This window comes from Struthio camelus, chromosome 3, assembly GCF_040807025.1.
Source record: "Struthio camelus isolate bStrCam1 chromosome 3, bStrCam1.hap1, whole genome shotgun sequence".
NCBI classification, from domain to species: domain Eukaryota; kingdom Metazoa; phylum Chordata; class Aves; order Struthioniformes; family Struthionidae; genus Struthio; species Struthio camelus.
This window is the reverse complement of record NC_090944.1, coordinates 105,841,878-105,856,768: the sequence shown is the minus strand read 5'-3', so window position 1 is coordinate 105,856,768 and position 14,891 is coordinate 105,841,878.

Sequence of the window (14,891 nt, the reverse complement as noted above, 5' to 3'; positions counted from 1 at the left end):
CAGCAAACACAAAACATTTCCCATCTACACCAGAATAAAAGTGGTATCTACACCTACCTCTACAGCTAAGTGCTCTTAGATGGTTTCTTTTGTCAGAATTCTTTCTGTCTTGCTTGACTGAGAAATGGTAGCAACAGTTCTCTGTGATAATCACATGCTCCGTTCTCACTGGCACTCTTTCTGTGTTGGAGGTGAAGTGGCTGCATTTTAGTTTTGATTGAGGTGGTTTCTATGTACCTAAGAATCTTTAGTCCTTAACACAGAAAAATCCCCATTATATTCTACGCAATTCCTGTTCTTACCCAAGTATTTAGTAGAAAATGAGTAAAATTCTGAATCGTCATGCACATGATTAATTTTATTTTTTTCTCTATATCTACCAGAATTTAGGCCTGCATATGCACGGTGTCTGTTTTCCCAGATGTCTCTCTACTGAAGTTAATTGGATGTCAGAAATTCTACAAGAGAAAAGGGATATATTTACAGAAGAAATTAAATATATAAATATCAAAATTTCCCCTGGATCACACATTCACAATAGAACTGGTATTGTGAACAATATCATTAATACCATCATTATGTAATACTTTTAATATCAATTGGTAGCACATACGTTTAGAATAACAATATGAATGTGGTACAGCATGATCACCCTTCACTTCTGGGAGTCTTGAAGTTCTTCCCAGCAGAGAGACCTCATTTTAAGCAGATAACCCCATTCCCTGAAGTGGCCCTCGGAGCCAGTTCCTGAGTAGAGTTGGCTGTCTGGGCTTTACCTGGAAGTTGGGGAGCAAGGAAAACTTTAGATTACCAGGTTCGAAGCAATCCAGATGTCAGGGTGAGGCTGCTGGCAGGTAACCTGGAAGCCTTGGGGTCCAATTTCAAGTAGCCAAGGCAGCATTGCAGCGCTGACACAGAGCTGTGGATTGGGAAGCCCATGTTCTTCAGTTACTTGCCAGACCAGTTGGGTGGACTCCAAGCAAGCTGCATATGTCCAGTAGATCTGGCCTATATTTCATCAGAAGCTCATCAAAACCATTTTGGTGAAGCAATTTTGTTTTTATGAGTACATGTTTTCCAATAAAACCCTCTTATACTGTAAAGTTCTCACTGCTCTCAACATTCAGATTTTCCCAACTACTTTTTGCCATATTCACATCCTAACATATTTGACTCCATGTGACCCTGCTACTGCTTGCAGATCACCAAAAAATTCATTTGGAAGGAAGACGGACCCTCCATAATGAAGGGTCACAAAGTTTCTCATCTTTCTCTGCCTTTGAAGCCAGGGTAGACAAAATTATCTTTTATGTATTAAAGTCATTCTTTGCTTCACTATCAGGTCCTCTTCCAGAGATTTTATGGGTAATCCATATACACTATTTCCCTGCCCATAATTTCTGTTGTCGATCTGTCTTCAGACTGTTACCTTCCCAAGAAACAGTATTCCTTTTTTGAATGTTTGTTCACCTAGCTTATAGTGTAGGATACTATAATAATAGCAAAATTAATATAATAAAACTTCTAAAACTGCTAATATTTTTATATGTATGAGATCATTTCAAGCATTTCCTGGTAAAAAAAATTAGTATAGTAATCATTGTGCTGAATCATCAGTAGTTCTTGGGCCTAAAAGAACAACTGAGAAAAGCAGGTAAGTATTCATTAACTCTCTGGTTCCTGATTCAGCAAAACTCTTAAGCACTTGCCTAAAGCCTTTGCAGAAAAGCATTTAATCTTAAATTAACTCAGGTTTTCAAATATATTCCTTTTCAAAACACATTTAGGCCAAATTATATTGTAATTGATCTGCTTTGCAATTCTGCAGCATGGTCAATCAGTTTTAAAGGGAATCATAAAAAAGTAATACGGGCCGTGCTTATATCCAGAAATTAAACTGCTCCAACTAGTATGTACAATCATCTGAAGTGTGGATGAAGTTATATTGATAGTGAAGTGTTTATATTAGAGTAGTTTAATACATCAGGAAAAGCAGAACATCCTATATCTGCATATGGTGTTTTTCAGTGGCATTCTTCCGATTTGTTGTAGGTGTGTAGCTGTGTTGGTAAAAGTCATGCCTCTGACCAAAATATTACACCAATGCTAAACAGTCCACACTGGAAATGACAGAGAAATGAAATACCTGATCTGTCAAAAATATCATGGAAGCATTAAGACAGCGCTGATCAAAAAATCACTTCGCCCGCAAGAAAAATTCTTCCTGCTTTAGTTAACTAAATGGTTCCCAAATAAATAGGTGTTTGGAGGGTAAACACAACTATAGTATATTATGTAAGAAAATAAAATGAATATGAAGATAGTAAAAAGAGAACTAAGGGAATAAAAGAAGACATAGATCTCTAGCTTTACCTAGATAGTCAATGTCTCTCATGTCCCAGTTTCTGTATCCATTCACATGCTGCAAATTGCATAAACATTAGACAGTGAGGGAAGAAATGAAACAAGAGCACACCAGTAGGAAGCAGCATATAACACAGCAAACTCATATAATAAAGCTATATTTCAGCAGCTGGTAAAAACAAGGGCAGCTGGCAAGAGCCAAAAGGACAGAGAGTACCCATAACAGCACGTCTTCTGCAGTAATCAGTGGACAGGATTAATATTCTTTTGACACTTTCTTTTTTAGGGTTGAAACTTTCAAGTAAAGTAACATACCCTGACCTTAAAGTGATCTACGAAGGGAAAACAATAGTTTTTCTGTTGTTTTTCCTTTTTATGAGGTTGTGGAACAGAGTGGAGTTGTTAACGTTATTTTTTTTAAGACTGGTTTACCTACAGTACTCCGTGAGGACCTTGGATAATTTATGATGAGCCTTTTATTTTTGTTTATTTCAATTACTTACATCAGTATTTGATTAGATAATGTGAAAGAATAGGAAGGAAGGGAATGTAAAGTCTTTAGCAAAGACTTTCTTGCCTGCTAACTCTGTCTTGGGCATTAGAATTGGAAATTTGAAAACCCAAAACAGATTTAAAGAGGAAGAAAAGAGTCACCATCACCTCAGTTAATCAGGTTTTGTTTTTCTAGTTGGCTAATGTCCTATACCAGGTCTCTGCTCATTGATATAATAATTTTTCTAAAATGTTGTTATTTCTAAACTCCTGTCATTATCTTTTCCTAAAATATAAACCAGTAAGGTAAGCAAGCCATGAATTTTAATTTGAGGACTTATTTTGTTCTTTCTCCTAAAAGGAGAAAGTACTAGAATCTTCTTTTGGGTTGTGATTGAAGAAGAATGTTGTAGGTCTTTTTTGGTTTCCCAAAATTTGCAGGGAATCTTTGTGATTAAGATTTTAAAGGTCATGTGGTAAGAGAATTTGAGGTAAATACATTCCAGTTAATCCAAACCAGGTAAATACTGGGGAGATGCCCATGGAGAATTAGTCAAGTGGTTTGATTAGTTCCTAACATCTTGCATTCACTTGTGGTTTTTTTTTTTTTTTTTCTTACAGGGAGTTTTCAGTTCTAAAAAGCTATAAGTGAGTTTATGTCTATAAGCATATGGACAAAGCTACATTCATGGCTCCTAGTGGGAGTTTTGTGGTTCCTAAGAAAAACTTGAAAAGCCTCAATGTACCATTACCATTACTCAAACTTTAGTTTGATCACTAAACATAAAATGGGGGATGATTTCTCAAAAGACCTTTCTTGGAATGCTCAGTCATATATAAACTGAAAATCATGATGGGAAGCTGTTTTGTAAGTGAGGGAGTGAGAGGTACTGTAATTTCAACACCTGAGTCAGGAAGATGCTTCTGTTTCCATGTTACTGAGAAACTGATGGGAGCTGAATTCTCTCTGACTAGCTGAAGTGTTTGTCATAGTAACTACTCAGTTTTTCTCCTGGCCTGATCGTGCACAAATACTTTCATTTGAGACTATACTACAGAAATTGATAGTACTGACAGAGAGTTGATAGATTCAGATCTTAAGCCGCCTTATTTTCTTTTATTTCATTGCAAAGCTCAGAACGGCGCATTTGTCTGTTTTCTAAAAAAAAAAAAAGGTGCCAGAAACCCAGCACTCACATAGCCCTTTGATAACAACCCAGTGCCAACAAAGTGGCCAGTGGGACTGGTGACACACTTCCTCTCTAAGCAGTGACAATACAGATTTTGAATAGCGCATTGCTCAACCTGAACATGTATATTTAAAACAAAAACAGAGTAAAAGGGGCAATGATGGGCAAACTGACATACAAACACCCAGAGTATGAAATCAGCTGTTCTTACTGGCTGATAGAGTTTGAAGAAATTGCCCGTGTTGCTGTCCCACTCACTTTCCCAAAGTGTTTGACAAGTAAAGACTATCTTGTGCAGAGCTCCACTGCCCCATTCTCAGTTGGCCAAGTACTGTTACAACTCCAGAAGTAAACCAAATGCAGCCAGTTAGGTTCTGTGCATCTTTAAATATACATAAGCATGCAGAGTTCTACTTTAATGGGATAAAAGTCCCATTATGTTAAATGAATGTTATGGAACAGTTGTCAGATTCTCCTCTGAACTAGCCATAATACATATCTGCTACCATCTGTGAATGCAGAATTCATTTACACATGCAAATTGCATAACTGATTAAACGGGTACCAGACTTGTGTGCTCAGGTGTGGGATTATTTTAACATCTACCTCAAATAGTGTGGATGCAGTGTAGGCGTTCTGCTGAATACATGACTAATATACCTCAGGGGAGAGCTATGAAAGGGAGAAAATAATCTGTCAAGAATGTGCTTAACTTTATTAGTTTGAGCCTGAACATTTGAGCAGCCTTTGAACCTGAGCAGAGGTGGTTCCGGGAACCTTCTCTAAGAAAAGAGCCCTGAGCATTGACTGCAGGTTCAGGATTGGCACCTCTTCCCTCTTAAAAGAACATATTGTGCAAGGAAAAGGATAGTATGCTGTGTCTGGAAAATCTTTTAGAACTATGCAGTAAGTGTGTGTTCAGATACTTAAATACTATGTGCATTACTTTCAGACAGTATTGTGTATTTATGGCATGACCCTGACTGAGGAGGCTATATATGGCACGGTTTGTTTGTTTTTCACTTCTATTACTTTTTATGTTGCTACTTCTCGCCGCTATTGTGCCTATTGTTCCTCTTGCTTCACACATCCACTGACTCTGCACTTCTTCAAAGAGACTGTACAGAGTCCATCCCTCCGAGGAGAAGGGACAAATCTTTTTTTTTTTTTTAAGAGCGTTGTTTCTCCTCATATGCTGGACCTTGAGAGGGGAATGTACCTTCAGAAGTGACCAGCGCCCTTCAAATTCTTATCTAAAGGAATCCCACAGGAAACCTTGGAGCTCTTACAAAAATTTGGACTGTCTGTTATTTATCGGTTTTACAAGGACGCTAGTCTTTGGCTATCAAGCCCCCTTGGAGCCACCAACTGTCCTCTCTCCTTCTCCTCGCTTTTAACAGTAGAGGTAAACATTGACTTAAGTTTGCTTCCTGCTATCAGTCTGTAGCACAACATGTTAACTATAAATGCTGGCAGGACTGTAGCTCAATATTAGCCACAAAGCCCTGACATCAGCTCCTGATTATGTCAAGTTACAAGCTCTCTAGCAACTAAAAACAAACATTAGGACCCAGCCTTTACTGGGTGGGGAAACTGTAAGAGCATCTTTCTCATAGGAACCGGTGATCTGCTAGCATTTCCCTGATTTGTTGGTCAGAGCCTTTAACAGTTGCACGTCTCTTAACATCCTCTTAGTTAAAAATTTCCCTGGATTTATTTTTCTCCCATATGAAAAAAATTCAATACGTTTCCTACATGGCCAGTTCTTGTGACAAGCCAGGAACAGAAGTAATCTCTCTTGGGTAACAACCCAGAGGCCTATTTTATAATAAAGCTTATTTTAAAATATTTTTTATAAATAAAACTATCTTTCTAAGCATATGTCAATCACATGTGACTGTAATTATATGCATGTAAAATACTGCATAAACATCCAACGTTTGGGAAAGTTAAAAAGGGATGGCTTGACATATATAGCTTATTCTAATATACTGGAAGTGAGTTAAGAAACGACTCCTAGATTCTGATCATGCAATCTGGGCCTCTCTGAGTGGAAACTTTAATAGTCCCTGGGTGAACCTGGTAAGTATTCAAAAAAAAAGTAAATAATAACCTCAAAACTAACATTTATCATGTAGATCCATGACAATATTTAACCTGACACCACGCTGGTGAGGTAAGTTAGTGAGAATGATGGGGACAGAGAAGATTGTCCAGTAACAATAGGAGGCAAAACTCTGCTGCTCCAGGCCTGACTGATTTCCTGGCCCTTTTCTTGCTTCCCTTTTCCAGTCTGCTTTTGTTTTACTGTTCTTTGGGTTTTTTTCTTCCTTTTTTTTTTTTTTAGTTTGTGACCTAGAATAACTCACACAACCATCTCAGAGCTGCCTATGAAAATACATTCCTACAACACAGAGCTGTAGTTTCTGCTAAATAATGCTTATAAAATAAGTTGAGACCATTAGAGAGAAGGCATAAAAACAATGTATTTCTATTATAATGTTCGTGCAAATTGCTTCTGACAGTATACTTTTGGGCCAAATCCTGCTCTGTGTGCAACTTAGAGCAGGGTAAAAGCTTTTTCAGACCATGATTACTTTGTACTCCTTTTCATTTGCTGAAATATGTTCTGTCCACAACTGAAGAGTTCCTAATCAAGCCAGCCTGTTTTAACCTCTTTAACATAAGAGTGCTTGAGTTTATGACGTGGTTATCTGTGCAAAGGTGCAGACCTACGTGGCTAAAGTTCACTATTTTAAACAGCTTATCTTCACAGGCGCTTGTCCACAGACTTCATTACCAAATTGTTTAAAGCGTTTTAAACAATAAAAATGTTATGGCCACTGCGTTCACAACCCGTTTTTCTGCATTTTTACTTTGAGTGATATCTTGCTTATGCTACTCTTTAATAAGAAATCCATGACAACAGAGGTTAAATAAGTTGAAAACAGAGATGGGTCTGCTCCACAACTCCAGCTCGGAATACACCTCAACTGAAGCAAGTTCAAAGCAAAGTGATGGGCTATGACGCTTAACCTGTTCGCAAGTCTTTCTTTTCCAGACTTCAGTTATCTAGGGAGCTCTTGTTCCCATCACTTTCTGTGACACAAATTAGCCTTCACCATGGCCATTTGTATCTACTTCTCTGAAATGAAAGTTTAAATTGAAGTTGAGGCTGGGAGGAGCATCCTGCTAGCAGAGAAAACAGAGCTGGTGGTTCCTCTTTTTCTTGCTGGTTTAAGAGGCACTGTTCATCTCATAGCCTACCCTGCCTTCAGCTGGTGCCATAAGATTTCCTCTCCTCTGGGACACTTCTGCAATTACTGACACCCTCCGGAGAGCACAGAGAGCCACAGTGTGTGTGTTTGAAACTGAACAGAAGTTCTTTTCAGCATTTTGGCTCTGAAACACAGGAACCCAAAGAACCCACGTATTCTCTGACGTGCTCACTAATTTTTTTTTTTAATGTACATTAATCCCTTGACAGTTGCAATGTTTTTTCTAGGGAAAAAGGGAACAATATTTGCTCTGTGAGAAAGCTACAAGGAACTCAGTAACCTGCATGATAACAGATCCTCATGAAAAGAAGGTCTCTAGCCTAGCATGAACAAAGTAATCTTTCAGCAACAAGATACAAGACATAGCATTTCTTGAGGATTACAGAAGGCCTTAGGCTGGGCTGGTAAAAAGAAACTGAATGCTGAGAGGTGACAACTACTTGGGAATCAAAATAACATCCAAGAAATGTGTGGTTCAGCATATCTTGTCATGAAATGAAACTTCTGCATTTTTTAAAGGAAAAAGTCTCAGTCATTATTTCTGTGGCTGTAATGGCAGTGGCATGATCCACTGGAAGTTGCCAATAGGAGCTCGGCAGAGCCTGAGGCATTTTGGGTGAGATTCAGTCTGATAACCTCTGTCACGCTCGTCCCCCTCCCTGTGCCACCCCCGTAAATATGACCTGTCACCAGCACTGAGGCTGCAGAGCAAAGGTGCTGCAGCCTGTAGCTGGGGGCAGGTGGAGACACCCCGCAGGGGCTGGCATTCAAAGCAACCCTGTCAAGCAGCACATGTCTGCCAGCAGTGGCGTGGCCTGTGCACCTCCCCAGTGCATGATCTGACACGTCTTGTGTCGAATCACATATACGAGCTGACATGTGGGCATGCATTCTCAAGGGATGACTCCCTTCAACCTCCTCTCCTCTCATGCGATGCAATTACCTGAGAGTCTCGTGTTTCCAGACTTTTGACAGTTCAGAGGTCTGCAAAGGGCTGAGCCAAATTCGTTCTGCATTAAGGATGAAACGTGCCTGTGGGAAGACAGTTACTGTAGGACCTGTCTATCTGTAAGTCTCGGAGGATTTTAGAGGTGGGGAAGGCTTGTGTCCATCCTCTGCATAAACAGTATTTATCCCAATGGATAAAACAGGCTCTCGTGTGAACCAACACGACAGGAGAGGTCTGAAAGAATTATGAAATAATTTGCTTTTTCACTGAGATACTTCTCGTTTTTTGCTTTTTGCATTCTGGGGCACTATTTTTGGAGAGATATATCTGCTTCAGCATGTGTACCTGGGAGCCTTGACCTGAGTCATCACAACTGTCCTCAGCTGAGCCCTTAGTAGCAGGTAGGCAAGGCAGAACAATATACTGTGCCAGGCACTGATTTGACACAATGTTCTGTTAATTATCATCGAATGTAGCACACACTTAAGCAGGAACATTTCTGAACAGAAACCGCACTGCCCAATCATGAACAATGTATGGAGGTGATCTACTCAGATAGGACAGAGGCGTGATGTTAAAACCTTTCCCCTGCTATATTATTTGCAACTTTTATTCTTTGTAATTACATCGTTCAATAAGGGGCTTTTCAGACTGAGAAAAAGAATCAAAAACAAAGCCCTTACTTCCCCAAAATAATCTTTAGTTCTCTTGAATCAAAAATTCGCCCCATGCAGAAGTGTAAGACGAGAGGTGTGTGCTACTCACAGCCACCCTGAGGATTAAGAGGAACTCAAGTGTTTTGTAAACCATATCCAAGCCCTGCAGACAGCAATGAAATTCACTCAGTGTGCAGTATGCACAATCTGTAAATGAGATGTCATTACAAAGAATAAGGAATAAGTTTTCCACTGGCCTAGTGTGACCTTTTTTATCCTGCTTACATATCTGGTTCCATCATCATCTCTGTCAGCCCAACAAGTGTTGTTATTACAACAGAGGCAAGCATATCAAGCTAGAAGACCAGCTGGCTGCAGCACTGACCATAGAGAAGATGCAGTGAGAAGAAATCAAATACGTAAAACTTTTAGAGCTCAGTGGGAATAAGCCGTGTGCCTGGAACTCACCCCAAGAGAACAATAAATCTGAAGACTTTATAGTTCAGCTTCATGAATGTGATTCTTTGAGCTGATTGCTTTGTACTTTGCAGGTGGCCTGTGTTGGTTTCAGTGGTTTTTCACAGGTGCTTAAAAGACTATTTGTGAGTTCTGATATATAGCCTGGAAGTGGCCTCCCATATGTGAGACAGTACTCAGCGTTGCAGAAAGATGTGACCTTTTGTGTCCTGCATTCCATCTTTGCCTACTTTACCAACAGATCATTTGAATGGTCTTAAGAAATACAACTGAGCTGGGAACAGGGAAAGTTCTACTATTTTTCCTCTAAGACTGCATAATGTCTGCCTTTTTTGTGGAGCTCAGTTTAAAAATTGGATCAGGTGTGCCGGAATCTCTTATTCTATCCGGTCTGTTTAAAAGCAGGCATAAATGGTGTGAAGAGACTGACCAAAAAAGGCAGAGAACTGGATATGCTGCTTTAAAGTTAGTTCAGCAGACTATCACAGTCATTCTTTCCATTGTTATTTGAGTGCTCTCATTAGCTGCATGGTACGGTGTATTCTTTGGAAAAGAAGAGGAGTGCATATGGAGGAACAGATTGGGCAGTGTTATAGTCTAAAGTTATTTGCTATTCACTCCACAAGGTACAACTGAAAACATAATTCAAGGCAGTGACTAACTGAAGGGTGCGTATTGCTTCTGTAGGCATTGGCAAATTATCAAGCTTGTAGCATGAGCTCTTCCTTATCCCTGCACAATGGCTCTGATGTGGTGAACAGACTGTTCACCTGTTGCGAAAAGACTGCATGAAAATGCAGAAGTCATACATGGAAAAGACTAAGAAATCATTTGATCCATCTTCTTAGTAGTGCCAGATTGCACCCCTTCTATTATTCAAGGGATTGTTATTCTCTCTTTCCCTTTCTCTCTGCCACTGTCTGAATCCTGCTAGCTACACAGGAATGAATTCAGGCTTTATCTCTAAACCATGATCAGCCTAACAGTAGTTTTCTGATGTGAAAACTCCAGGACTCTGAGGCATTCCCCATGAATTAGAGAACAGAAGGAAAGAGAAAGTTCAGATTTGAACAGGATCCTAAAATGTGGGATCTCTGTTCAGAACCAGATAAGAGTTTGCATTTAGATTAAATGGAGGAAAGGAAATTTAATGTAGTCACTCTGGATGTAAAAGCCAACTTCTGGGGGAAAATAAGAGTAATAGCTGTAGTACCTATTTATCAGTTGGTCCCTGTTGCCTGCATGTGTTCAGCGAATGCCCTGCAACGGCAGCCAGCCTGCACAACCCTTCCCGCAGGTTCCATTGCCGTCCTTTCTTACAGTGTCTGACTGTTCACTGCAAGAGCAGTCTCCCCACAGTGTCCTGCCAATGCATGACAGCACCAGCTTTTCCCACTCTTCTAAATTAGTGAAGTTAGGTATCAAAATCTCCTCTCTGTTTCACCAATGAGCCCTAGTAATATCCTTCCCACACCGCTCTGTTGATGGGTGCCAGACTTCCACACACTATCATGATAATGGATATTCCAATGTTAAGCTTTCCACATTGCTCTCCAAACAGATTTAGATGCCAGCACTGCAGCATGCCCAGCAAGCAGCCCAACTATAAAGGAGGGTAAAGGAATTTAATCTCTCCAGATTTCATACAAGGCATCTGAACACTCTAACAGAGAACTGCAAAATAACTCACTTCCCACTGCAGCGAGTATAATTATTTGTTAGTTAATGTATAATTGTGTAACTAGGGCCTTTCCCAGCGTTAGAAGGAAATTTGAGAAGCAGGTCTTCAGCTGATACATGCAGGTTTAATGATCTCGTCCCAAGTTCCTGTAAAAGACTAGTGTTGAGGCAAGCCCAAAACTAAATGAGGCCTTGTTTATTAAGCAAGGCTGCTGTATTTACACTAGACAGAACAGCAGAAGACGTTTCTGACAGTTCTTTTATTCAACTGGCTTAGACAATGCTTATTTGTTACAACAATGCTTATTGTTTTAATAGCTCTGTGTCAGTTATCAGTTCCTTTTGTCAAAATGGAAGTTGCATTGTCATCTGTTTATAATAGAAACAAATTAAAATAGCATACAACACAGTTAACGTCAGCCGTCAGGCTCTGGCCACTTCTGTTTAGTGAAAGCAGTGCAGTTCCCTCAACCCAACTAAGTAAAACTATGTTTTCAGAAGGGCAGAGGCAGCTGTTGGGTGGTCTGCTGTACATGTAGTACAATAACCTCAGCCAGCAGCCCAAGCCGGTCCATGTGCTTGCCACACAGTGTCAGTAACGCAAGAGGGTAAGCTCCAGACTCCATGCAGACTTTTCTTGGAAGCAGGAGTGGAGGGGCTATAGTTTCTGCAGGATAGACTTCTTTACTCACATACAGGCCGCTGTAATCAGATCTCTCTTATGAAAATTAAGTGCTTCAGGCTTCTTGGTATACTGCCAGTGCAACCTTAACTTGGGCAAAATATTGCTGCTCCTCCTTCCCCTGTGAAAATTTCATCATGAAAGATGATGATGTAAATTGCTGTATAGGATCGCAGACACACCTTTTATTAACTGTGATTGTCACTGAATTGCAAAAGATTGGCAGTGAGAGTAGGGAGTGAAGCAAAGGCAGAAGACGAGGCAGACATAAGAGCCAGGCTCTCCAGCTAGGGAATCTTTATTGTTGTGAATATCCCCAATCAGCAAGATTTCCTGAGCAGAGGCTGCTAACCTGGCTGTTTGCAGCATGATCCCGTTAGTTACACAGGCTTTCTTGTTACAATTTCAAACATGTGCAAGGAAATCACTGAACTTTTTATCCTGACTGAAGCAGTGCCATCTTCAGAGTTCACCCATCTCTCTACTGAATTAACCTTTTACATAGATGAACTACCCTGTGTAGTTTTTATTTCCTCCTCCTCCCTCTCCCTCTCTTTCTCCTCTCTTTGGCAAAAGAAATAGCTAACATTTAGAGGAAATGAGTTGTGAAACCTCTAACAGCCTGCTAACCATTAGCTTCTATAACCCATACTGGTAATGCAATATACACTGGGGACAGCTGGCTGGCTGGCTCAGATGGTCCTCTTGAGTGAAAGAAGACGTGAAGGGAGTTCATCTCTATTAGGATGCCCTTACAGAGCACCATCTCACCCTTATTGATGGAGTCAGCATGCCTTTCCCCATCCCTCTTCTCTCCCTCTCCCACAGCTGCTCCAGAGATTTTCGCAAATTCAGCAGATCCCCAGGCATAGTTGGGGGCTATCTGTTCATATGCCCTCTGCCTTCCCTCAACTCTGCATTTGGCCAGGCACCTCCCAAATCTCATTGCTGACACCGTTACTCCTCTGATCTGGGAGAGGAGGGATTCTCCGTGAGCTCCCGAAGGGAACGCTGCTGTCACACAGCAGCAATGTGGGCAATTTGAATTTGCTCCCTTTCACTCACAGCTTCTCCCGTTTCTCCAGACTTTGTCCCACCCTTGAGACAGAGAGGCCACTGGGCAGAATGAAGAACAAAGTAGTGCTAAGGTGCTATACAAAATGAGGAAAACCTCCAGCATCTGAGTTGCCCTTCCATCTTAGTCATGGGTTGTCTTGTAATTGACTGTGACACCCCCACCCCTGAAAAAATCCCTGCAAAGTCATTGAGAGCCAAGAGCATGATGCTCACTGTGATGCTGGGCCCAGTGTAAGTTATAATTCACAGGCAGCTTTGCTTCTTACACCAGTGACAATAGCGTAGCTGTTGACTGAAGCGCTAGATCGGGTGGATTTTTCCTAATGTTCTAACTCTCTTAATTTTGTGCCACGTTGCCTCCCTAGAGGTCTATCTGCTAGTGACCAGGATTTGCTTACTACTTCTGCCCTGGGTCTTGGCTTGTGGGAGGAACCATTGCAAGGCAATGAACACTGAAATCTAGTTCCCTCCAAACCCTCTTAATTCCCCATCTCCTTATGGTCCAGGAAGGTACAAACCATAAGTTAAGAGCCATAAAGAGCTTGTAAGCACCTCACATGCAGCAGAGCTGTGGGTGTTGTGTCCCCAGCCTTTGCTGACTTCTTTTCTGATAAAACACATTATGTAGGAGGAACCACAAAGGACCATGTGGCAGGCGAAGGGGCTGTGGAAGTAGGCTGTGCCAGGAACTCTTGTATTCTTACAAAATTCCTTTAAGGAGGAAGAAGTTCATGCCTGATGACAGCATGGGCCGTGAGCCTTCTTTCACTCCAGTACACCACGCACAGACACAACTGAAGTCCATACAAAAAAAAAAATCTTAAAAACTCATTCCCCATTAGCTGTGTGTACCCAACTCTCCCTCTTTCTTTTTTTTTTTTTTTTACACCCAGCTAAGATCTAAAATAACCTCACAAGCCTTTGCTGCAGGATTTAAGAGAAGAAATTATGAGAATGTGATCCCTTTAGATGCTTGTAGGGTGTATAGCTATCCTCATTTGTTACCTACAGGAATGTACTCACCCGAAAGGGAAAAAAAAGAAAAGCCATCAACCTTCTTTCTGCCTTTCCTCTGCTAGAATTAGCGTGGTGACTTTGCTTCTATAAAGGGAAGAGGTAGGTGGGAACATCTCTAGTGGCAGGTGATAAAGCTGACCAACAAAATGTGAGCACCGCACTTCAGGCATAGAGCCCAGCGGGGATGTGGGAGTTGCCAGGCACAACCAAGCCCTCCAGTGCACAGCCTGGCACACCAGCATCCAACTGCACAGCCCAGCTGGGAGAAGAGGAGACCTACCTCTTCCCGCCTCTGGCACATTCAGGCAGATGCCATAACATTGGAGATATCTTTTTGCACTCTGACACAAGATTAATACATGTTAATGTAAACCTGTTTGGGAAACAAGTGTCAGAGGAATGTGCAGACTCATACATATTATTATAAACAAATAGAATATCACTTCTTCTTAATTACATAAAAATAAGATTTAGCAATGATGTTTTACATATCCAAATAGCAGATATTTTTCATTATTCGCTGATTCTGTTTCTATGGAGCTTAGCGAGCCTTGATCATCCTATCTAGAATAGTAACATGCTCCAGCTATCGTGATGGTGAAATTCACTCCAGGACTGATACTGCCCAAGCTGGGGGGCATTGTGCAGCTCTACTCTGGGCTGTCCAGGTGACTGATATGAATGTATATACCAAGGACCATATGGTCAATACCAAGGACCATAATAAACATTTGGTACTAGCAGTGTTCGCCTGCAAGATTCAGGCCATGGTGAAGCAGAAGGAGAAGGCCAGAGTCTTTCTTTGTGAACTATTTTAAAGGAAAGAGGACTTCACCATCCCGTTCTGAAGATCCAATGACTGCTGTGAATGGCTGAGGAATGAGGAAGTCAAGGAAGTACACACACAGACAAATGCTGAAATATCTGGACTCTCTGATAGAGACATTTCTCTTGAACATTGTAAGTATTCCAATGAAAAACAGATGGTTCAAATGCATATTTGCTCCTTGAACAAATTATAGCCATTCC